Genomic DNA, 25,225 nt, shown 5'->3' with positions numbered 1-25,225 from the left:
TGCTGATTTAATTCCCCTTTTCCATCTGTGAGATAGTTACCATTTACCATGTTCACATTATTTTGTCATTACCAGTAATAAATTGACTATAAAGATTCAAATTGTACTAGGTGACTTAACTTTCTTTACCGAATTACTCTTCCTATCTTGATGAGTCTTTATAAATGAATGTACCACCTACAGATAACATCTGTTGATTGGTAGAACTCAATTGTTTCAATCTGTGCTTCAGGAAGAAAGTAGTTTGTGGTAATATAATTTTCATGCTTCAGAGTTTGTTATAAAATAATATTTGAATGGTTTGGAAAATCTTTCAATTTTATTTTCTTGAATAGGGCATGTTTGATGTTTCTTATCTAATTTCTTTTCTAACAATTATGAGGAATATTTAGCTGCATCTGTTTGTCTCTGGTAGTTTAAATATATTTTTTTCTAGTATATATTCAGTTCTGCCTGTATCTTAATGTGGCAACAACTTGTTCCTTTGAAAAGAAGAAAACAGAAATATTTGCTCTAACAAAGTAATCGTGACATCTCTCCTCTGAAGTTACTTTTTAAAAAGGTATTACTTAAAAACATGCTCCATAACTGTGCTTAGTCATTACGATCATGAAAGTGTATTTGAATTTAAAAACTGATATTTAAATTTAAAATGACTAAAATTTAAAGTAATATCCAAAATGTCAAAACGTAAAAATTTAAACTGTCAAAACAGAACAAGTAGTTGAACCAGTTAAAATGTAGGTATATACTACTACAAATGACGATACTCTCGCCCTCAGTCATGGTCTTGGTCAGGGTCCGGTGCTCTCTCATTCTCTGCTTCTCGCTCTATGATAATCGTCATGACGATCTTTACTACGGGATTTATGACGCTGTTTCTTTTCTCGTGATTTACTATTGTCCCACTCTCTTGATCTCTCACGTCTTCTTGATCCAGAACCATATGACTTGAACTCAATTCCATGAAGGCCATCTTGCAAAGACCTAATAAGAACATTGTAATGATCATCAGCAGATACTTTGGATTGTTTAATCAAGGAATTTGCGGTTACCAGTGTCTCGGTAGAACTCCCATAATCACCAGCACTGGCATCAGACACAGCTCTTGAAATAGCACTGCTTAAGATTGCCGTATTTCTATTCATGATTTCCTCAAACTCAGCTTCACTCAATGGTATTCTTGCAGTATATATTTCCCTTCCAGGGGGCCCATAGTCACCCCATCATATGGTGGAGGTCGGCCATATGGATCTGTTGGTGGTGGACCTCAGCTCTCTGATGTTGGCATGCCAGTGTTGGTGGCAGAAAGAAAGCCGGGTTCACATGTGGAGCTGGCCATGGGGCACCTGGAGGTGGTCCAGGAAGATGTGGAGGAGGAGAAAGTGTAAGGAGTGGCCCAAGTGGAGCAGGTGGGCAAGGTGGAAAAGGGCCTGGAGGTGAAGGTGGTCCCTGTTGTGGAGGTGGTGGACCAGGCGGGGAGCCATAGCCTGGAACTAGAGGTGGAGGGCCAGGAAGAAGTGGACCCAAGGGGGGGCTGACCAAAGATTGTCCAGGAAAAAGAACTGGTGGTAGAGGGTGATCTCTTCCATTAGGAAGCCCAGCTAGAAGGGGAAGCAGAACCCGGCCAGGAGGTAGAGGATCTGGTGGACCAGGTGGGCCTGGAGGACCTAAGGGTGGACATGGTATAGTCTGTCCAGCTGGAAAAGGTAGGGGTAGCCCGCCTAGTCCTGCTGGCTGTAGAAATCTGTCCCCACCGAGAACAGATCCTGGAAAATGCCCTGTCCTCTACCACCTTGTGGAAATGCTGCATGTGAACTGCATCCTGGAGGACCAGCTTTACCTTCCCCAGACATCTGTCTTGATTGTGTAGTTTTCCTGGACTGCATTTCAAATTGACTCAGGAACTGTTTATTGCATGGAGTTACAACAGGATTCTGATCATGGAGTTCTCTTTTAGGCAACAGATCCATTAACTTTTTTGAAGAACAGAGTTCTTCAAAATTAATAAGAAAATCATTTCAAATAAGCAATTAATATTTCTGAATCATGCATTTATTAAAGAATATTCATTGTATAGTATTGCAATTTTGATGGAATCTTCTGTCATCTTAATATTTGGGGTATGCCTGGCACTGCTGCTAATTACAAAAGTCCCAGGAAGTCCAGTATTTTCACTCCCCATTCCCTCATAGCTAGGGTGCAGATTATGATCAAAGCTCCACCTGTTAGATACCTATTCAGTACTTTAAGATGGGATGGATCCACATGAGTGAAAAGGCAAGGATTAGAATTCATTCTTAATGGGGTGTGCCACAGAACAGTACAATGGAGTATGATGGCAGGAGTGTCTAGAGTGCCTATGGTAGTAGTAATCTCTGGTGGACAGGGTAGCAGCTCACCCTAAGTAGACTGTTCATTAGATTTCACTTTGGGTGTGGCTTCTTCTGCGTGGCTTCACGTTCTTCCTTTTCTAAAACCTGTTTTACTCCCTTTATGTCAATAATATGAGTTTACTGACATCACTCCAATAAAGTTATGTTTTGCTTACTTAGTTTCTTTTACTTTCAACCCAGAACCTCACAAAGTATAATTTCCTCTGTGACATCCTATATAACACAACTACTTGTGATTATAAAATAGACTTAAAAGCTTTTACTTTTATACAAACAAGTATATTTCCATAGTTATTAACTAGTATGAAGTAAAGACTAGTATCCTTCCAATTGTAGATAGTATGTAGTCAAAAATTCAGTGATTATTTTTTGAATGCTTTAAGATTTTTAACTAATTTCAATTAAAATTAATCATAAAGCTTATACACATTTCTCTGAGATGGTGTAAGTTATATTATATGGAATGTAGGTGATTACCTGACATAAATTATACACAATTGTGCCTTCATATCCATGAAAGATTGGTCCTAGGATCCCTGAGGATACTAAAATCAACAGATGTTCAAGTCCTTGATATAAAATGATGCTGTATTTGCATATTGCCACACACATATTCCCATATACTTTAGCATATTGACTTCCACACTAGAAAAAAGAAAGTTTTGTGGGGCCACGGTGTTTTATTAAAACAAAATCATCCTTTCTTATTTGTTATTTTGTATTGTTTTCTGCAAGTTAGTTATATACAATGACATCCATGATTTTTACAATTAAATTTCCAATATTAATTGTAGCAATAAGAAAATCAACAAGTAAGATTTTCAGGAACCAACTGCAGGGTTTTGCTTCTTGCAAAACCAGGCGTCAAAAGTTAAATACAATTCAACTCATATGGCAGTCAATATGTTAAGTCATGTCTACATTATTTATAATAACTAATACAGTATAAATTATAATTGTTATACTATATTATTTAGGGAATAATGCAACAAAAGTCTGTACATGTTCATGACAGATTTAACCATTTTTTTCCCCAAATATTTGTGATCCGCAGTTTTTGAATCCACAGATGCGGAATCAACAGATATAAAGGGCAACAATATTTATAAATGTAAGCTTGACTGTCTGAAAACTTTATTTTCTTCTTTCTCCCTCTGTTTTCAAACTTATACAGGGCCAGAACTTTGTTTAGTGTTGTGATTCATATTAACCCTACTCTTGGGAAATCTGAAGTATAGAATTGTAAATAATCTGAGTTCACTTGCTATAAATCTGAGAGAGAAAAAAACTAAGGCTGTGGCATGCCTCTTTCCATGGAATCTGAAACCCTGAGAAATTAGACAATTTGCTTAGAATCTCACAGTGGAATTCTGTGTTTATAAAGGGGTTGGAGTGGTATGAAAATGTAAAAGATAGACTTTTCTCTGTAAGCCTAAGAAAATATTTTGTCAGAAATCTTAGATGTTCATGAAAGGCTACTTTCTCCATTTTCCATAGAGAGTCAAATTCACTGGTACATAGTTTATTATAAAAGGAAGATTTATAAACAAACAGACAAGCAAGCTTTTACCTTTCTACTGTAATTTTAATTCCAATTTACTTTAAAGACTGTAATGGTTTTAAGCATTTCATCTTTTCTTTTTTTCTCTTTCTCTTTTTCTTTTCTTTTTTTTAAGAGAGAGAGAACAACTATTTCTAAGTGTGGCTATTTCAACTAGAAGAATTATACATATTATTCTCTCAAAGTTTATTAATGATAAGAGTCTTATAAAGTGGCTGTGCTCTTTAAAAGGATAGTACAAAAACATCATAGGATATATTTATTTCTTTTTTATCTTTTTTACCCTCCCTAATATTTTCTCCATACAACTAAAAATCTACTCAGACTTGAACTAGGGATAGCAGTATGCTCAACCCCTACTTCTTTCTCAAAATTGTTAGATAATTTTGAATAATTATAGAAACAGTATTTGGATATTTCATTTCTTGCGAACTCAAAAATGCATACATTTATTAACAATTAACTTTTAAGGAAGCATGTTCAAACATATTAAAATTTTTTATTGGTTTACATTTAATATCTATATAAGTATTATACAAATTTTATATTTATTTATAGTATGGATTTAATAGGAAAGAGATTTAAATTGTAGTGTCTGAGATTGTAAAAAATAAAATATTTACTAAAAATCAAATGTATCTCTGCTCCTCTGATGATATAAAAAATAATAAATTGTATCATTGATTTTATAGACAAACTACTGAACAAAATGATTTTAATAAACTGTCTTTCATAGTTTCTTTTTATTAATATTTGATAAGTATGAGGGAATCTGAAATATATTTCCAAGTTCTTAATCAAATCATTAGAATTTTGGTGAGTGAGATATTATCTTTAGTGTCAAAAGATATAGAAGTAAGAGAAATGAAATAAGTATGGATAAGCTCATCAAATTTGATATAATAGTAATTGGCAGTAATCCTTAAAGTGCTTGGAACATTTTTCCAAGTTTGGAAACTTACTAGAATTTCTGCCCAGATTGCAATGCTCTTGCATAATTTGGTAAATGATTTATGTTCATTGGACAACCAACGAATACAACTAGAAATATTTAACCTTTTTAAGTGTTTGAGTAACTACTGTACATAGGTAGCATAAGTCAAAGTGAATACATACCTAAAGAAGACTTTCATTTGCGCCACTCAAATATAGATTGTCATTGATCTTTAGTAAGTATTTAATATAAGAAGAATAATATCCTGAACGACTAGGAAAATCACAAAATTTTAATAAACTAGATTTGTCATAACTGAATTATTTTAATCTAGTACATCAAATAAGTAGACACTCCCATGTCTTTCAGATATTCCAGTATGATACTAACATGAGGTGTTGAATCCATAAAGGGGTTTTGGCCTAGATCTAGTTGCTAATTGCATAAAGATACAGTTTTTGAGACAAGAACGATGGCCAATGAAGAAAGAAATTTTTTAATATGAAAGACATCCTAGTTCTCTTTATAGAGATCTTTCACCTCCATGGTTAAATATATTCCTAGGTAGTTTGTTTTCTTTGTAGCTATGGTGAAAGGTATTACATCCTTAATTTGATTCTCAGGTTGACAGTTGTTGGTGTATAGGAATGCAACTGATTTATGTACATTAATTTTACAACCTGAGACTTTGTGAAATTTATTTATCAATTCCAGGAGTCTCTTGGCAGAGTCTTTGGGGTTTTCTAAATATAAGATCATATCATCAGCAATGGGCAATAGTTTGACTGCCTCTTTCCTCATTTGGATACCCTATATTTCCTTCTCTTACCTGATTGCTCTGGCTAGGACTCCCAGCACTATTTTGAATAGAAGTGGTCATGGTGGGAATTTTTGTCTTGTTCCAGTTCTAAGTGAGAATGCTTTCAACTTTTCCTGATTCAGTATGATGTTGGCTGTGGGTTTGTCATATATGGCTTTTGTGATTTTGAGATAGGTTCCACCTGTGCCTATTTTGCTAAGAGTTTTATCATGAAATGGTGTTGAATTTTGTCAAATGCTTTTTCTGCATCTATTAAGATTATAATATGATTTTTGTTTTTCCTTCTGTTTATGTGGTGTATCACATTTATGGATATGTGAATGTTGAACTATCTTTACATTTCTGAGATAAAGCCCACTTAGTCATAGTAGATTATTTTTTTCATGTGCTGCTGAATTCAGTTTGCTAGAATTTTGTTGACAATTTTTGTATGTATTAATATATTCATAAGGGTTGAGAATTTTTGCATCTATAGTCATTGAGGAAAGAAATTGCTGATAATGTGAACAAATGGGAAAACATATCAAGTTCTTGGATTGGCATAATCAGCATTGTTAAAATGTCCATACTACTCAAAGTGATTTACAGATGCAATGCAATCCCCTGTCAAAATGTCAGCATCATATTTCACATATCTAGAATAATAAATCTACTCTTTGTACCCTGAAAAGAGCCTGGATAACCAAAGCAATCTTAAGTAAAAAGAAACAAATCTAAAGGCATCACCTTATCAGACTTCAAGCTATACTACAAGTAACCAAAAGAGAATGGTACTGCACATGAACAGAGACATAGACCAATGAAACAGAACAGAGAACCCAGATATAAAATTATCCTTATATTTTCATCTTATCTTTGACAAACCAAAAGCATACACTGGGGAAAAGAATCCGTATTCAATAAATGGTGCTGGGAAAATTGGATAACTATATATAAACGATTGAAACAGGATCCATACCTCTAACCACTCACTAAACTTAATTCAAGATGGATAACAGACTTAAACATAGGGCATGAAACCATTATAATTCTATAAGAAAATATTAGAAAAACTGTTATAGATATTGGCCTAGGTGAAGAATTTATGAAAAAGACCCCAAAGGCAATCACAGCGATAACAAAAATAAACAAATGGGTTTTGATTGAACTAAAAAGCTTCTGCACAGCCAAGGAAACAGTCAACAGAGCAAATAGACAACCTACAGAATGGGATAAAATATTTGCATACTATACATCTGATAAAAGGCTAGTAACCAGAATCTACAAAGAACTCAAGCAAATCAGCAAAAAAAATCAAATAACCAAAGTGAACCACTTTGATGGACAGTGAATGACATAATTAGTCTTAGTTTATGCTAGATCATCTTCCAGATCCTATTATGCCTGGGCTCTATGGCCTGTGGGCTGGGGAATTCCCTGCATTCTTTTGCAGATCCTCAGGGTGTTCCTCCTTCCCCCAGGTGTGGCAATTACTTGGGGCAGGATCAAGGTGGGGCAGCACCAAGGCCAGAGCACCTATCTTTGTCCTTCTTCCCCAGGTGTGACAATTGCTGTAGACAGCACTCAGGCAAGGCACCCACTTTTGTCCCTAGGAGAGCCAGAGTTCCCTCACTACGTACCTAACATTAGGGTTCTATTGAATGTAATCTCTAAAGAATTATGTAACTGTGCCTGGTATAAATGTGAGTTCCTAAATAGACAAACATATCATTTATGTCTATCACATATAAATAAAATGCTTGCCTAAATACATAACTCAGTTTAAAAAATTTTGTCATAAATTCTGTAGTGATTACTTCATTTTCTTCTGAAGTTTTATGATGCAGAAATTATCAGTTTAAAGAAAACATTTTTTCTGTCCAAATTTTTGTATTATTGAAATTCAAAAATGGTGGAATTTTTCAAGAAGATTTTTTTTTCAAAAAACTGAATTAGATTTTTAATGTGCATATACAATATGTTTTTCAACTCAATAAGTTTTTTAGTGGTTGTGGATTTTATGACAATTTTTTCAAGACTGTTTTCTTCTTTGGCACCCTCTATCTCCTATCCTTCATACCTACTATTTAATTTCTCATCGTTTTTAGCGTGTTGTCATCTCTCTTTGCATTTTAGGAGCAGTTTTCACATGCTTCCCATTAAAATAATTATTTTTTTAGTAGTGTGAATTGTATACTTTTGTACTCCAGTGTATATTTTAATTGTTCTTTTTGTAAAGTATATTCTGCTATTGTTCCTCATTGTATCAATGTTTGTTAACCACTTTTTTATTTCTGTTGTCATTTGACCCATTTTCTTTCTTCTTAAGGCTTTCTCTCCCAAATTTAAGATTACGTATTCTCTCAATATTAAATATATAAGCTTATACAGTTGTTTTTTTTTTTTTTTTTGGTTTCCACTAGCAAAATATTTTCCAATATATGTTCATTCTTTCATTTTGAAAAAAAAAAAAAGATGGTTTCTACTTCTAGTTTTCTATTTTTTAACTCTTTTTAATTTTAATTTTATTTTGTTTCATTTCATAATATTATGGTATACAAATGTTTAGGTTAGTTTTCAAAGGCATTAAAAAAGTTCTGACAACAGCATTCAAGGACTACAATCAATAGTATAGATGGTGCAAGCTGAAGTATCCCAATCCCAGTGTTGATATCAGCAAGCAGGCTACTGAGGCTAGTGCCCAGAAGTGGCTGGAGAGTCTTAACTGAACCACTTCTGTCATGTGAATTTGCTGTCATTTCAGATGGTGTAACTCCAAATCTAATTGTCTACCAATGATACTGTAAGTTTCATATAATTTTATTAACAAATATATTTTGTCCTGAAATTTCTCAATTTCAGTTTTTTATTTGCATCTGAGGCCTAATTGGTATAGAAAATGAGAAATATTTGCTCATTGACATCTTTTCTTTATTATCTCATCATATTATATTTTATATTTTTGATTTACATGTTCATATATAAATTTATGGATGATGTATTCATGTTCCCATTCTAAAGATTTGTTACAGTTATAGCTATTTTTCTTCCTTCCCCTTTTTCCTGTATCTTCAAAGATACTCACTGTTATTTTTTAATTTTTTCAAGGAAAACTTTAATTGTTATGGTTTATAAATAATTCACTCCCCCCGCCCCCTCCCACACAACAAATTGTGGAGTTTATTCTGGTCAAAAGGTATATATTTGGTACAAAAAAATAAATCCCCCAGCATAATATCACAAGGTCCTTTTAGGGAAAAAAAAAATAGGACCAGGTGCTTTCTCCGTGGTAACTGTCCCAAATAGAATTTCTATTTATAGAGATCCTGTCAGTTCAAGATAATCCATCTTAGTTGAGTTCTAGTGTAGTTTCTATCAAATGCAGAGCTGACTTAACCATTTTGTGTCCTATAAACTTCCTTTGATTTCTGAGCTTTTTTTGTCAGTTCATGTCTTTTTATTAGAAGTCCTAGTAGCTCTCCTCGCATCCTCATGTTTTATATGGTAGCCATACTCACAACTTATTTTATTGACTATTCTTTCCCAATAGTTTTCTTAGCATTTCAGCCATTCCAAACATGCTCTAATAATCATCTGCATTTGACCATTCTAAATCAGACAACTTACTCTCTACTTTATTCTAATAGTTGTCTTTATTATTTCATTAAACACATCTATAATAAATTCCCATTCCTTTAATTAAGAATAATGATTATTTTTATTCAAAATTAATGCAACATTATATAGCAAGAAAAATACTTATACTATTAACAGGCAATAAGTATATACTACAATTTCTTTAGTAGCCATGTGGGAAATTTACACTAGCTTTTTGTTTATAACTATAAATAAATAAAATGATGTACAATAACACTGGCTCTAAAGAGATGGAATTTAATCAAACTCCATTATCCTATTAGTATTTGTAATGTTTGAGGAATCTGTGTGAACTTTATTAAATTTTACAGCCCATGTGGTTCCATAGATCTGAAATGGTAATGAAATTGATGGAAATCATACAATCATGTTTGCAGATTCCATTATATTATTTAAAAATTTAACTAAGAAATCCACAACCTAATGCAGTTTACAATTAAATAAATGCAAGGAATATATATATATATATATATATATAAATTCTATAATTGATCATCCTCTTTTTGTCTTTACGTCGGTAAACTCTATTCTCAACAAATCAACACGACTGATTCTTTCTAAATGCAAATAGATGTCATTATTCATCTACTCAAGATTCTTCAGTGCACTCCCATCTTTCTCAGATTAACAATCAAATTCTCAGTGGACTATGAGTCTTACATGATCTTTTCACCACTCTCTTTACTTTAGGTATTTTATCTTTATTAATATTCCTTTAATATGACAGACAGAGTCCTACCTCAAGGTCTTTGTTTTTGCTGTTCACTGTTCTTGAAAGATCTGTTTTTCCTGAAAGCTTCTCTCCCACATAGCCTCAATACCATGACTCACATCTTGATCTACTCAAGTCTTTTTCAAGTTTTTAATACTTTGTGGATGCCTATGTATTTGGGAAAAGACAAGTCATTGCGATTTGCTCTGGAAGAGGGTTGTATTTATTCTGATTCTTCCATGAAGAGCATAATCACAGAACCCTTTCATCCTAGGCTATGCAATTTGACTTCAGGTTTCATTAGGACTTGGATCTGGAGTATTTGAAATGTTGAAAACATTCTGAATAAAGATGAAGGGTTGCCTATATACATTAACCCACTATCTCAAAGCATAGGATAAAACATGGGTGAACACATAATATAATTTTAACAAAATAAAAGAAAAATGACTGGAGAGATAGTGCTTAGTAGAAGAGAGAAGAAAGCTGTTACAAAAATTATGCATAATAAGCTAGGCATTGTGGGATGTGCCTGTAGTCCTAGCTACTCAGCAGGCTGAAACAGGAGAATCACTTGAGCCCAGTCATTCCTGTCTAGCCTGGGCAATGTGGTGAGATCCCATCTCTTAAAACAAAAAAACAAATAAAACAAACAAACAAAAAAACCCAAAAAACCCTCAAAGGATGATAGTGAGAGAATAGTTGGAAGAGTAATTGAAATTTTCAATATTGAAAACTTGTCCCATCTCTTTATCTGGAGTGCAAGCAATTGTACTTCTACACCCCTAGATAGCAGATAAGAAGTTTTATTGGGGAATTTAAATGAACCCAGAGGAAATAATTCCAAACTTTGGTATTTTAGAGTTAACCTAAAGCAAAGCTTGACAGTTGATAAGGGCCACTAAGGTATTATGTTCCTGATTGTTTTTTTGTACTATTTAATTCTTACATATAAACAGTTATCTTATGACCACTAAGACACTTGAGAAAAGTTTTCAACACAAAATGGTGAAGGATGAATATCAAAAAGTAATTATCCTAGAGGAAAGAGAGGTAATCCATGAAAGAATAGAAAATTTAAGCAAATACACTTCTGATAAGTATGTTCAACAAATTTCCAGGAAATATTGCATCTAAAATAAAGAAAAAATTTTAGGAAAATTTGGAGAAATATATTCCCCTCCCAAAAAAAAAAAAAAACTACTACAGTTTTTTTATATGAAATTATTGGCAATTTTAGAAACTTGAGTTAAAACATCTCCCAGAAAACAGAAAAAAAAGAGAAGAAACATGAAGACAAATGGTAATAGATATAGAGAAAATTTTAAGAAAGTCCAATATATTATTTATACAATTTTCCATAACCTATAAAAATAGAGAAGATTGAGGGAAGAAAATATCTGCAAAACAATAGTGGAAATAGTCAAGAGAAAAATGATAATACTCTCCAGGTCGGGGATTATACATGAAATAAACACATGCATGTACACACAAAGGCATGTTTTCATGAGATTTTAATAAAATTATGAAAATACTAAAAACTGAAATCTGTTAGAGAGGTAAACAAAATGAAACAAAACCAAAGCACACAAAAAGATTATCAACAAACAAAATGGTAGCCAACTTTTCCAAGAATGACATTAGCTAATAGAGGGCAGGGGAGAAATGTTTTCATGTTTCTCAGGGATGTTGTCTTTTCAACTCTGAAATATATAATTTGCTAATCTACCAATTGAGTGAAACAAGACAAGATGGCATAAAACATTTTGTAGAAACACCAGGACTTCCCACACATCTACTCCTCTGAAATTACTGGTATATGTTTTAAGGAACAAAGCAGAAAGGAACCTGCAATCCTGAACTAGAGTCAAAGGCAGCCTTGGGATAGGTGGTTCACAGCAGGAATCAAGGACAGATAGTTTAAGATTGAAGCAGGAAAGTGGAGGGTGTGTTTCAGCAAGAAGGTTTCAGGGGTCAGACTTAATAAAATACTGGAGGTGTAATCGAAACACTTCCAAAGTACAAATGAGAAGATATAATACATAAATAATGCAAAGATGACAAAAGACCACCAAAAAGCCTATTCAAAATGCCATTAATTAAAAAAAGAAGAGGCAAAATGCAATTATAATATACTAATATTCCTAAAGGCATGATAACATAAAGGTAATTTAAACTAATATATGCCTAGAAAAATATTGAGAAAATGTAGGAGAGGCCTGATGAGTGAAGGAGGGAGTCGGGGGAAACCACATATTCATACCTCAAAACGAGATGTAAATAATAGGATCTAATGTGAATATTAAATGCCACTATGCACATATTAAAAACATGGAGGTAACTGCCAAAAATATTTGAAAGTTAGGGTATCTGAGAAGCAGCATTGGGGTGAGGCTGGCATCCTGAGTGTGGGGATATAGGTGGGTAATATTTTTCATTATAATTCTATTGGCACCTCTTAATTGTATTTATTAAGTTATGAACTATTTTGATTGTTTTTGTTTTAAAGAAACATTGGAAATATCTTATATGTTGAAGCTCTAGTATTTTTTACAGGCAAGTAGAGGTCAGGATTTACTTACAAGATTTATCTTCTCCTTTCTTTAGACAACAAAATACTACCACAAACATAAAATTAAAGGAACATTTTATTCTAGCAAAATAAAACAATGTCTCTCATTCTCTGTCTCTCTAGGGCTTTGTGCTTTGAAATTTACTTTACTTGGTTTGATGGTTTCTACTCCCACCTACCATTTGTTTACTTTTCACAGTATTCCATTTTCATTCTTTTATCTTTTATATTTCTTGTCACTTTGTATTTGATGTATCATTAGTAAACTGCCAGATTTTGCTTGTAACCATTTTGAGATGCTTCAGTTTTGTTTTTTACATGGAAGATTTAAATCATTTGCATTTATGTAATGATGTGCATAAATAATCTATTTGGAGATAAATAATCTATTTGATTTTATTCCTTCTATTTATTTGGGTTTACTATTAATTATTTATTATTGTGTTTTCATTTCACACTCTTTAATGATGTTTTTGTGTTGGTCACATTTCTTTTCCTTCTCTCTCCTCTGTTGATTTCAAATTACTAGTTGTCTGAAACTTTTTCAGGCTGCCTTGGCATCTTTGCTCTTTGCATGACAAAGTTGGAACCTTGGCTCCCATAGCCAACCTTCAGAAGATCTCTGGCATCAGTATGAGACACAGGCATAGATTCCCCTTTGCCTCCACCTGCATACTTGATTACTTCTGACTCGAAAGATGTAGGATCAGAGAGCATTACAAGACTTTTTTTCATAAAATGTTTCCTTTGGGAAATTATTTTTTCTTTGTGTGGATATAATCAGCATTTTAATGAAAATTATTAGTTTTAGGATGGAGTATTGAGTGTGTATGTAGATGTGTGTGTGTGTGTACTCTTTTCTAAAATTGTCTTCCTAAGGGAGATGGAGATCAGAGGCTGGTGATGACAGGAACGACCCGGAGGCATCCCCTGATGCTGATGCTGGCACCAGACTGTAAAAGGAACCAGATCTGAAGTTCTAAAGTTCAATTTACGCTGCTTGGCTGATTCCCATATGTGGTATTACTGAGAACTAAATTTTTTATACTGTAATAAATGTTCTCCTGTGGATTGTACAGTTGTGGGGGTTTTGAATGGAGGACAAATAGGACAAGGCCAAGATCAGTGGGAAGGGATTAGGTTGCTTTTTTATTTCTCTATATGGAAGTAAACAGAATATAAATCACCCTACCTCTCAGAGCATGACTATTTTAGTGTTAAAATCCTGGAATCTGGAGCAAAACCACTTGTAATTGAAAATATTATTCAGCTGCATGACCTTGAACAAATTACATAAACCTTTTTTGCCTCAGTTTCTTTATCTGTAGAATGTGGATAATAATTTTGCCTACTTCGTGGAGTTGCAATGTAAGCTAACAAATGGTGTTATGTGACATGATTAAAGCTAGGGCTTGGCACATAACTAATAAATTTTATCTGTCATCTATTCTATGTATAAACTATACTATGTTCTATATTATGTTGTATATTCTATAGAACTGATTGCATGTATTATTTTAATTTTTTTAATCTTTGAGTTTTTTCACCTTCATTTCTTTGTTTAAATGTCACCTTCTCAGTGGGACCTGCTCTGACTATTCTTAAAAATTTCATCCCTCTCTTAAAACTCACTTTAAAGCTTTCTCCTGTTTTATTTTTCTCCTGAGGATTCACCCTATAGTATACCTACCTTAAAGACCTTATTTTATTTTAATATCCATCTGCTCCCACTACAACAATGATCTGTATGTCTGTGGTTCACTGATGTATCTACAGTTCTTAGAATATTGATTGGTACACAATCTGGGCAAAATAAGTCTTTCAAATTTAATTGAATTATTGTTATCCTGAAAAGAAGCTTATATAAAAATAGAAATCAAAGGATCAAGAAAAGGGAGATGATTTCAGGGCAAATCCAAGATGGAGAGGAAATTTGTTGATATTTACATTTTGAGGGGTTAGAGATTCCACCATAGACATAAATGAATCATGCTAGGAACTGGGGTCTCTGTTATTTGGTGGGAAACTCTTGTGAGACCTAGATTATGGATTTAGGAAATGGTCAGATTTCATATTTAGTATTCATTTTTAAATTTAATTTTAATTTATGTATATTTATAATACAATACTTGCTACATAAAGAGTTATTTTATATTATCTCCTGTCCTTTACTCCGTGTGCTAAAAGATGTTTCTTCCTGTGGCAAATCAGTGCAGAGTGAGCGGCAGTAGCTAAAATGAAGCAATACTCACAACAGAAAATGGTGAATTTTAAAAATGCAGAGGGATTATCTTAGAACAAGGTGAGATGATAGCCTTTTGGAATGCGTTAGCCTTTTTTTATATATATAAGGTTAAATTTGGTAATAGCCCTCCATCCATTGTCCGGAGTCCAAGAGCCACATTTTGATTCTTGTTGGAGTGTCAACAGCAACTTCACATTGAGGCCCCGGGATCCAGGATCATATTTATTGCCTCTGACAGAGCTCTTTAGCTTCACAAATTTTTGTGGTGAAATTCCTGCCTGGTGTCTGTACAGAGTCCCAAATGCTGTATTGTATCTTGAACTATTCCTATCTCATATTCTTGTGTATCTATCTTGTGTTCCTCAGTGGGTTTGCTGAAAGACCTGCATCCATTACTATGTGCTGTCACTCTATTTACTAACATATATTGTTTATGTGAAACTTGATTAAAAATACTGTGCCAGGTGCTATGGATAGAAAAAAGGCTCAAAACACTATCAGTAGCTTCAAAAACTTAAAAGTAAAGTCAAATGAGAGCAGGTTTTACTAGCATTGCAATATCTTTAGCTTTGTAACACAGGGGAATCAATAAATATCTCTGACTCTCATGATTCTATTTAAACTTCAATATTTTGTTAACTATAAGGTGTTTCCTAAGCCAATTCAGCTTAACATGGAGATTTTGAAAATAAATAAACACTAGGGTACATGTTTTGGAGTCAGTGTGGATCTAGAAGAAAAACTATACTGGCAAAAATCATTTGTTTGAATTCTTGACAGTGTAATTGCCAAAGTTAGTCATAGAACCAAACAAATTAGTCCTAAAAATGGAAGAGAGGTGTCTATCCAGACTGTAGAAAAATAAAAGTCAAGTAGTAAAAGATGAAGCAGAAATAAAGTGAATCTTGGCCTGTCTAAGGAAAAAAGAAACATGTAAACAAAAAGTAAAAAGATTCGTATCATTTTTTCAAATTTGGAACCCTTACGAAAAAGGAAAGAGACAGAACGCATTTCTTAATAATTTTCTACTAAGGAACATTGTAATGTCACATTTTATATACTATAGCAAAGTGATATGAACAAAATATAAAAACACCAATCACTATATGATTATGCAACTTTTAATAAGGAATTGTTTACAAATTTTGTTTTTACATAGTTTTGTCTTTGATTTTCTTATATTGTTTATCTTTCAATTAATTCCCTAAAATGTTACCTCCATTAAACCTACCAGTGTCTTTTGCATCCTTCATTGGATATTTAATTATTTTAAAAGTTATTCATATAAATATTTATATTTATATATGAGAAAATAAATAGCTAAAATCATTAGATGCAATCATGGCTAAGTATACAGTAGGAATTATAAGCTCTAAGTTTAAATAGCTATCAATGAGAAACATCTAGAAAATGATCTATAGGTTGTTGCTACAATTGTTTCAAGAACTCATAAATGGAGGCAGTCATTATACTTAGTCTGGCAAGACATTAATGAAAGTTAGAAAGGATTTTGTTTACCAGAATCCATATAATAATGCAAACTAAAAATATACTTTTGATTTAGTTAATAGAGTTGAATTTCTAAGTTTCTGTCCTAGAAACAAACAGAGAACTGTTGCAAATTTGAGAGGTTTGTTTGAACATTTAGGAAACTTGAGATTAGGCATGTTTTAGTAAGCCACAATTTTTTAAGAGAATGTTGGTCATTGAGAATGTTTTTTCTTAACGTTATAAATCTTGTTTTTCATAGGAGGAAGTACTTGTTCACCTTTACTGTGAACTAATTTTATGTATATGACCATATTCATGTCACTTAATTATCAGAAATATATAAAAAAATTACCATTTTATTAACAGAAAAATTATCTGAAAGTATTCTTCCTCTCATAAAACCAATGCAACTAAAATTTAAAAGTGTTTATGTCAGTTTAACTTAAAGCAAAAGACAGTATGTTGTTACACAGAAATATAATTAACCATATCACTGTAGATTAATAGTTGCTTATATATAATTGTTTTTCAGTGTTCTAACACTTGCTAAAATTGACATATTTACTTATCACAGCAGTCCTATGAGGTAGAAAATACAAAACTAAATCAGAAATATGTCCCATAAATTTGTCAAAATCATACAACTAGTACAAGACAGGATTCAAATCCAGGCAGCTCCTGAAGGGGCTCAAAATAGTAATCACAATTGTAAACCTATATACTTATTAATTTGTGCATGTGTTCTTTTACTCTTTATATAAATGGTACACATTTCTTAGTACATTGATTATTCTCTCATTTAAGTAAAATACATAGGTATGTCTTGGAATTTTTACTGTATTAGCGCTTAGAACAGTGGATAATGAATGTGCCACGCACCAAGTACTTCATTGCATCAACACAGATGAGGTGATGTGTAGGCACTCTATTAGGTATTACAAGTAATCTAGAGATGACTTAAAGTATGTGGGTGGATGTGCATAGGATATGTGCATACCCCATGCCATTTTATATAAGGGACTTGAGACTTGTAAATTTTGGTATCTGCAGAGTTCTTGGAGCCAATCCCCCACAGACAGTGAATGACGACTGTATAGCAATATCAAGTGAGACGGTTGACAGTCTCTATCTGCAGTCAACTAGATCCAGCTTGTTCAATAAGCTAGTTAAGCATTTAAGAATTCCAACCATGCTTAACTTTTCAGTTACTGCACTATCATTTCAGATTCTTGGAAATTTATATTTTTTATCTTGGCCTCAAGTAATTTCATCAACATTGTTGTATGTGATAAAGAAAATATGGCCACTGGGACTCATACACTTTATTTAGGTACCAAAAAAAGAGAGGATGGCTAAAATATGTTAAGTATCTTCCTTTATTTTAACTTAATAACTTTATTCTAACAAATTTACAACTAAAAAACTCATAAACAGCATAGTTCTACTGGTATTTAGAATTAAAAAATAAATAAGCCTATTTCATTGCCTATTACCTGTTCTTACATTTTTATTTTTGCCATTTTCTGCCTCTATATAAAAATAGGTTATCATAGTGGCAGGAAGTAGGCATTTCATTATTTAAAAAGATTATAAAGCCATCTTAAAACGAGAAAAGGAAAACAAGCTAAATGTTTATATGGCAAAATATCTGCTTACTGTCTTGTACTTTACTAAATGCTCCATTTGCATTATCTATTTTAATTCTGACAGCAACCATCTATGTTAGGATATGTGTGTTTTGTGTTTTAATACTTATTGTATACAAGATAAAATAAGACTCAGAGTTGTCTGAAGTTACATATTTAGTTCAGTCTTTCTACCATTTGATAGTACCTCCTAAGGGCTTTACAATGCAGGCTTTTCTTTTATAATTCACCAAACATAACTTGGTCTGTGCAGATATGCCAGACAATCTTAGCACACAAGGAACCCTCATTTATCTAGTGTAATATAAGCAGGGTTGTTCTCCTCTCATCTTACTCCTCTGATAAATCACTACCTGAGGAGTCTTGGCAGCCTTTTCTTGGAAAGAAAAGGCTTCGTATTCTGGCTTAAGTGTTTAATAGAAATGAAGTATCACGTGTAACTCTGAAGGGCTGAATCAACACTTCTAAGCCCAAACTTTCCTTTTCCCAAGGCGTTTCATTTCTGGTAAATAGGAAGCTACACTTGGACTTTGCAACCCTTACAGGTACCTGTCACTAAAATAGAAATTTGACTTGTAGACTACCTAAATGTTCCTTTTCCTCACCATTCTTACCTAATCAAAGAAGTTCTTTGACTTCATGCCTAAATTATTAGATAATAATAATGGTAAGGCAAATTAGACAGCGAAAAAAAAAAAAAAAGTAAATTTGTAGATGTTTTTGTTTCAATCATCCGAAATTTCTTAAGCATAAATGAGCTCAAGTGTCAAAATTCTCTGAGCATTTGTAATGGTAAAGTAAAATTTACTTTTCTTGATTCACATAGCATCTTTCAATATATTACTCTATTGACTTTAAAGGCTCTCAAGAGAATCATGACACATAAGTCAGATATTTCGTACTGTTTAGAAAATTAGTTCTGCCTGGGCATGTTTAAACTTATCTTCTATGAAAGAGGAATTTGTTTCTAAAAAGCCTCATCAAAATTTAGCATTTCCAACTGGTGAATCAGTAATTGTAAATTTATTGCTACTAAAAAAAGGTAAGAATTCTCTCGAAAGATCATCTTGCTATTACTTGCTAAGGAAGAAAAAAAAATTATCAATCCTGTCAATTATATCTATCAAGACTCCCAATCTGCTTGAAATCTCTCTTGTGTGAACAGTCTAGTCTATTTGTCTCATTCTCATTCAGGACCTTGTAATTTTTTATTTAAAATAGTACAAAGGTGGCTTTATATGTCTCCCTTCTACTGTTTTCTATTTTCTTCAATAGGAACTCCACACCTGTTTCAAATTTATCTTTAAAAATGGAGTAGGATTTCCTCCTTTACCAAAATTAATCTGACTTTTCATTGCATACAAATCAATATTGAACATCCATACCTCACAGAATAAATCTTAAAGCCTAACTGGAAATTTCTATTTTATCCCTCTCTTTTTGTATTATCCCATATATTGTTGTTAATATAAGAATTCCTATATTTTTATGCATAATTTAGAATATAAACACAAACACACACACACACACACACACACACACAGAGTCATCCCTTGATCCCTTGGTATTCACAAAGGATTAGTTTCAGGAACTCCTGTGTGTACCCAAATCCACATACTCAAGTCCTGAAATATGCCCTGTGGAACCTGTGGATAGGAAAAGTCAGCCCTGCAGATACCCAGGCCCTCCATATACACAAAGCATTGTATTTTCCATTTGGGTTTGGTTAAAAACTCTGCTCATAAGTGGGCCTGCATGCACAGTTCCAACTCCTGTTATTCAAGGGTCAACTGTATTTCTTTCTTATAATAAAAATCTGTCTTTCCTGTTAAAGCCACTTATCTCCATCTCAACTCTCTTAAATTTTGTTTACATTTTACTCACTATCAATTGCTGAAAAATATTTAATCACACCATTCTCCTACTTGATGAGAGGCAAGGGATAGGTGGATGTGGCAGGAGGGACAAGGAGGTGAGTGGGAGGGTGACAGTGGAGCTTCCCATTTCAAATGATGAAAAAAGTCCAGCTTCCTCTGTTTAAAGCCCTTTATAACCACATCCTCTCTTCTATTTTCCACACTTGGTACAAAATGGAGATATCTGAAGCAAACGGAATATTTTCTCATTGTCTCACAAACATACACTATCTCTTCTGACCTCCCATTTTGTTTTCCTTTTTGTCTAGATCTAGTTCTTGTGTTAAACTTTGTCTCATCACTCCAAGCCCTGTTTCCTTTCTTTGTGAGAAGTTTTTAAGAGTGGATTCCAGTTTCTCAGTCTAGTCTGAACTGACACCCTGTGGACTATTCTGGAGTTGAAATTATTCATACTGTCTTTTGGCCTCTGGTCTCACTTTGTTATCAGATAGTCTGTAAGAACTAGAAGCAGAATGAAGTGAAGCATACCAGGGACCACTCCCTTGCTTTTGGAAGGTCTAAAACACATTTCCCTGTGTACTTTTTCTTTTTAGAATTCTTTTGCAAAACTTAGTTGAAATTTTATGTGAATTACTACAAGATAAATTATAATAGCACACAACTTATGCTAAAATATAAATGCTTGAGTGTTCACTAGTTGCTTCCTATTTTCAACAAACTCGATGGAAAAGTTCTTAAAGACAGAAACATTGCCTTTTCTATTAAGGCACACAGACACTAACAAGATGCATTTTAATTGAATCATAATTTGTATTTTAAGGCTTAAAATTTAGGTATCCATCAGCTCCCTATTTCCTTCATGGGATATTTACAGGATTTTTTTCCCCACTATAAATGGTGTAACATTTAAGGTTTAAACTCTATCACATCATGTTAGATACCTTTTGAAAATATTCATCGTGAAACACTTATTTGTACTTCTTTTACACTGCTCATTAAAAAAAAGATAAACCATTAAGCAAAAAATTAGAACTATTAACCTGTAATATTCATTCCATCACTTGTAGTATAATTGAATTAAAATGTGCATCACAAAATCTATTATTTACTCAACAAGATTTTTTTAATGTAAAAGGAAAAATGAGGTATTCTTATGCATTTGGTATTGAAATTGCTTCTTCAGGTAATCTTATAACAAACAATAGTTAATGCAATACTAGGGTTGTGAAATAGGAAGTATATTTTTTTAAAAAAAATTGATAACTACTAAAATGGAAGATATGATCCCAAAAATTTAGAGCTTTCAATTTAGGAGATATTATGGAGAAAATGGTGTTAGGAGCCCAGCTGTGTTTTTTAAAAAGACATTTATTTTAATTTAAATTCAATCTATTTTTACTTTAATGACAGTGCCAGTGGCTATTTTATGAACAGTTGCTTAGATTCAAATTACAATGTAACTTTCTAATTAAAAAGTTTAATTTCTTCTTAACTATAATAAAAAATAATTACATTCTGTGAGCAGTTCAAGAAATTCTTAGTTGTTCCCCATATATTCACTGTTTGTTGAATTCTCATTTCGAGAAAAGCTTTGATTAAATTGATGCAAAGGGTGCATATGTAGATTTCTATATTGAATGAAAATTATTATTTTTGTAAGCTCTAACAATATTATTCTCAGAATTTTATATTCTTTTCCAACATACAACAGCTTAGGGAGGGGTATATGTCAATTTACTCACATGCTATTGTTGGTATCATGAGCTGCTATTTCCAGAAAGTTTTTAAGTATTTTTAAAAACTTTTCTTTAAAATTCTGCTATTGATGAACCTAAATAAATTCCTGGTAGAAAATTGTTTTTTCTGGAAGGATATATATGGTCCTGCTAATAGAATATTATCATATTCCTAATGACAAGAAGTAATAAATCAATCTGAACTAGTATCTTTATAGCCTTCATTTCATCTCTAATTCTAGATTCTGTACTATTTATGAGAGTACCTTCAGCATTACACTTTATTAAGATGCACTTTCATATTTAGCAATTAAACTATACTATAATTATCTATAGATAAGATTTTTCAATTTTTATATGGCAATTATAGTTGATCATGACCCAGATTCTTCAATATGTTGGGGCAGACTAAGTGGGACCAGAACCAAGAACTGAGACTGATCAAATTTTGTGAAGTAGCCCTTGAATGTGTGAGAGAACTGACTACATATAACGGGAAAACATTAGGTCCAGAAACAAGGCATTACATTCATGAGGTTGAAACAGAGGTAACCAGTAGTCTTGACATGAGGTAAGCGTATGCAAGATCCAAACCAAAGTAAACAGGGTGTCTTAGACTGCTGTGCCACAGCACAGCAACAGGGAACTGGGAATTGATGATATTAGATTTCATCAGACAGGCAGTTTTCCTGGCATGAATTCACTGCAATTGGTAGCATACACAAGCAGTCTTAATCTGAAACCTGCTCCACAACAAAGCTTAATGTCCTTCAAGTAAGAAGGGAATTAATGATACTTCTGAAGCAGGGATTCAAGTGTTAAAAACAGAGTAAAGAACTAACGGAGTTAATAAGGACACCAAGTCATAGCTAAGCAAGTGATATTTATGGTATTAAGACAAGTTCCATCATGTTCATACCTTATGTCACACACAGTTCTTACTGGGAGTTCGCATTCTCACAGGCCACCTTTTTTTTTTTTTTCCTAAGTACTAATTTTACTTACTCATCTTTTCCGGTAAAAATTATTATTATATCTCACTTTCTCTCAATCCTGGATAAAAAATATTACCAAAATAATGTATGTCTTTACATCAAATTATTATAGTTATATATGTGTATAACATAAATATTTATAAATCAAAATATAAGTATAAATGTAAATATAAATATTCTTGTTATTTTATTTAAAACAGACCAAGTTGTCATACTTCTTAGGCATTTTGCTTCCTTCTTTAAAAAGTTCAAAATTAAATGTATCTATTCACCTGGAATGGAGTTAACAGATACTTCTAGAATTTTTAGACTATTTCATATAAGCAATGCACCACAATTTATTCAAATTTCCCCCTCTTGATTGGTATTTCCTCTTTTAAATTTTTTCATATGATATATAGCATTTCACTAAACATCCTTCATTGTGTATTAATACCTTTATGTATTAATGTATCTATTTCTTTTTTTTCTTAGATCCCCCTTACATGTCATTAATGTATTTATTTCCATGGGTTAGAATACCAAGAAGGGGCTTGATAGATAAAAAGTGTGTTGTTGTCTCTTTTTTTAAATACATATATTCAATATTATCAAAAAAGCTATAGTAATTCACTTTATCATCAGCCATGTATGAGAGTAAACTTTTAATCTGCATCCTGATCAATAATAGATGAGATTATATTACTTCTAATATTTAAAATAAGCCTACCTAAAAGTCTAACATGTGTAAAGTGAAATAAAATTTCCACATTCATGTCATTTACATTTAATCAATCAATAGAAAATTTGGTTTTTTATTTGTCAATATCCATTTGGATGCGCATTCTTCAGAAGTGTCTATTCAAATTCTTTGTCTATTTTCTCAATGGTTTCATTGAGTTTTTGCTTTCAAATAGCAAAAGTTTCTTACAATGAAACAATGAAAAATTTTGGCTAAAATTAAACTAAAAAGAAATATATATAAAGCACATCATGATTGTGTAGCTCAAAATATTTAATGCAAGTCTAGAGAACCAGACTGAGAAGAGATGGAACAGGGGAAGCTAGACATTTCAATAAATATTTCACCCGCCATGATCTGTCAGGCAAATACCATACTACAGTTGCCTTTGAACGGTGTACTCAGAATTTACACCGTTGCCATATCTGAAACTGGACACCCGCCATGCTGCCAGCATGGTACTTGTGCTATGACCTATCATAAAAATAAGATTTTGATGTAATCACCACTCCCCAAAATAATCCTGCATTCATTGTTTTGTTAGCTTCTTGTTTAGCATTGACTGAGTATATCAGATCAGTGAAGCCTAATTCATGTTCTTGTATAATATTTGAGTTTCCAAGTAGATAGTGAATAAGTTTTAAAATATATTTCTCTGTTTACTGAGAAGATGACTTTATGACCTACCAATACTCATTGGGTGGAGAATTCTCCAATTATAGAATGTGCACTCAAATATGGTGCATTTGATATCAACAATATCATAATTCCAACCATAGATATGAAACTTTCCCCTGCTTCTGAAGTATAAATACTTTCTTTCTTTTCTACCATTTATTCTAGCCTTTGCTCATGGAATATATCAGTGGATTTATTGTAAAAGTACAAGTTAAAAATATGAATTAAATAATTTGTGCAAGAAGAGGTAGTTATGATGTCTTCCAAGATGATTCTGGGCTGTATATGAGCAGCTAGATTCCATTTATCTCATGGATATTACTGACTTTATGATACCAATTTATAAACTGCTATTTCAAAAACACATTATAACTTTAAAGTGAGCCAAAAAAGTTACTTGAGCAAAAAGCAATGTTTGTTTTGACATAAATAAACATATGCAAGTTATTTACAATTCTGTCCAAAAACAAAATGACAAAACTGTGAGAAGCATGTTGGTGTATTACTTAGTGAATTTAGAAAAATGCTTACCATACAAAATACAGTAGAATCAAACTAATTTTTCTCTGGCTATTGTCACTTTGAATCAATTTTTCTGTTATTTATATAGGGCAGCAGAGAGTTTTAAATTTGCCACTAAAAGGTAAAATCTATATTTTTTCCCTTAACTATTATGGATCACCCTATGTACCTGCTTTTAGCAGATATCTACTTTTCAAAAAGTGAGTATTTGCACATTTGAAGCAATGTGTCACATTTCTGCTCCACTGACTAGCATTGCTTTAAATCTCTTGGATCCCATCATCTTGTGTTATGTCAAATCACATTGGTTTTTCTATGCGACAAAATATACAGTGATGGAAGGTGACAGAAGAAATGTAATGCAATATGACACATCAGAAATTTAAAGGGTAAAGAGATTAGCTATTTGGTGTCAAATTAGATAGGGAATGCCAAATCCAAAATGAATCTGGCAGTCGCTAATAGAGTGAAAGGTACAGTATTCACTCTATCTATGAAACAATGCTTTCTGAACTTCATCAGAACATATTTTGCTAACTCAGAGATACAGTCTGGAACATCAGAAAGTATCTTGGAAGATCATGGGCCTGCAGTGTACTTCAAGGTCATTTCATCATGACACTGTTCATATGTATTTGATCCCTGTCTTCTACACAGAAAGCAAGCATTATCAATTGTCCCTG

The 25,225-nt window shown here is 32.7% G+C and overlaps 1 pseudogene; it reads right to left on the bottom strand.

Annotated features, from left to right (window-relative positions):
• Positions 1-812: 812 nt before the first annotated feature.
• LOC138382456 (cleavage and polyadenylation specificity factor subunit 6 pseudogene) overlaps positions 813-25,225 on the bottom strand; it is a 152,990-nt pseudogene continuing 128,577 nt past the window's right edge.

The sequence above is a fragment of the Eulemur rufifrons genome, chromosome 4 (assembly GCF_041146395.1).
Source record: "Eulemur rufifrons isolate Redbay chromosome 4, OSU_ERuf_1, whole genome shotgun sequence".
Classification (NCBI taxonomy): Eukaryota; Metazoa; Chordata; class Mammalia; order Primates; family Lemuridae; genus Eulemur; species Eulemur rufifrons.
Note: the sequence above shows the minus strand (reverse complement) of the source record. Positions and strands in the feature narration are given on the sequence as shown.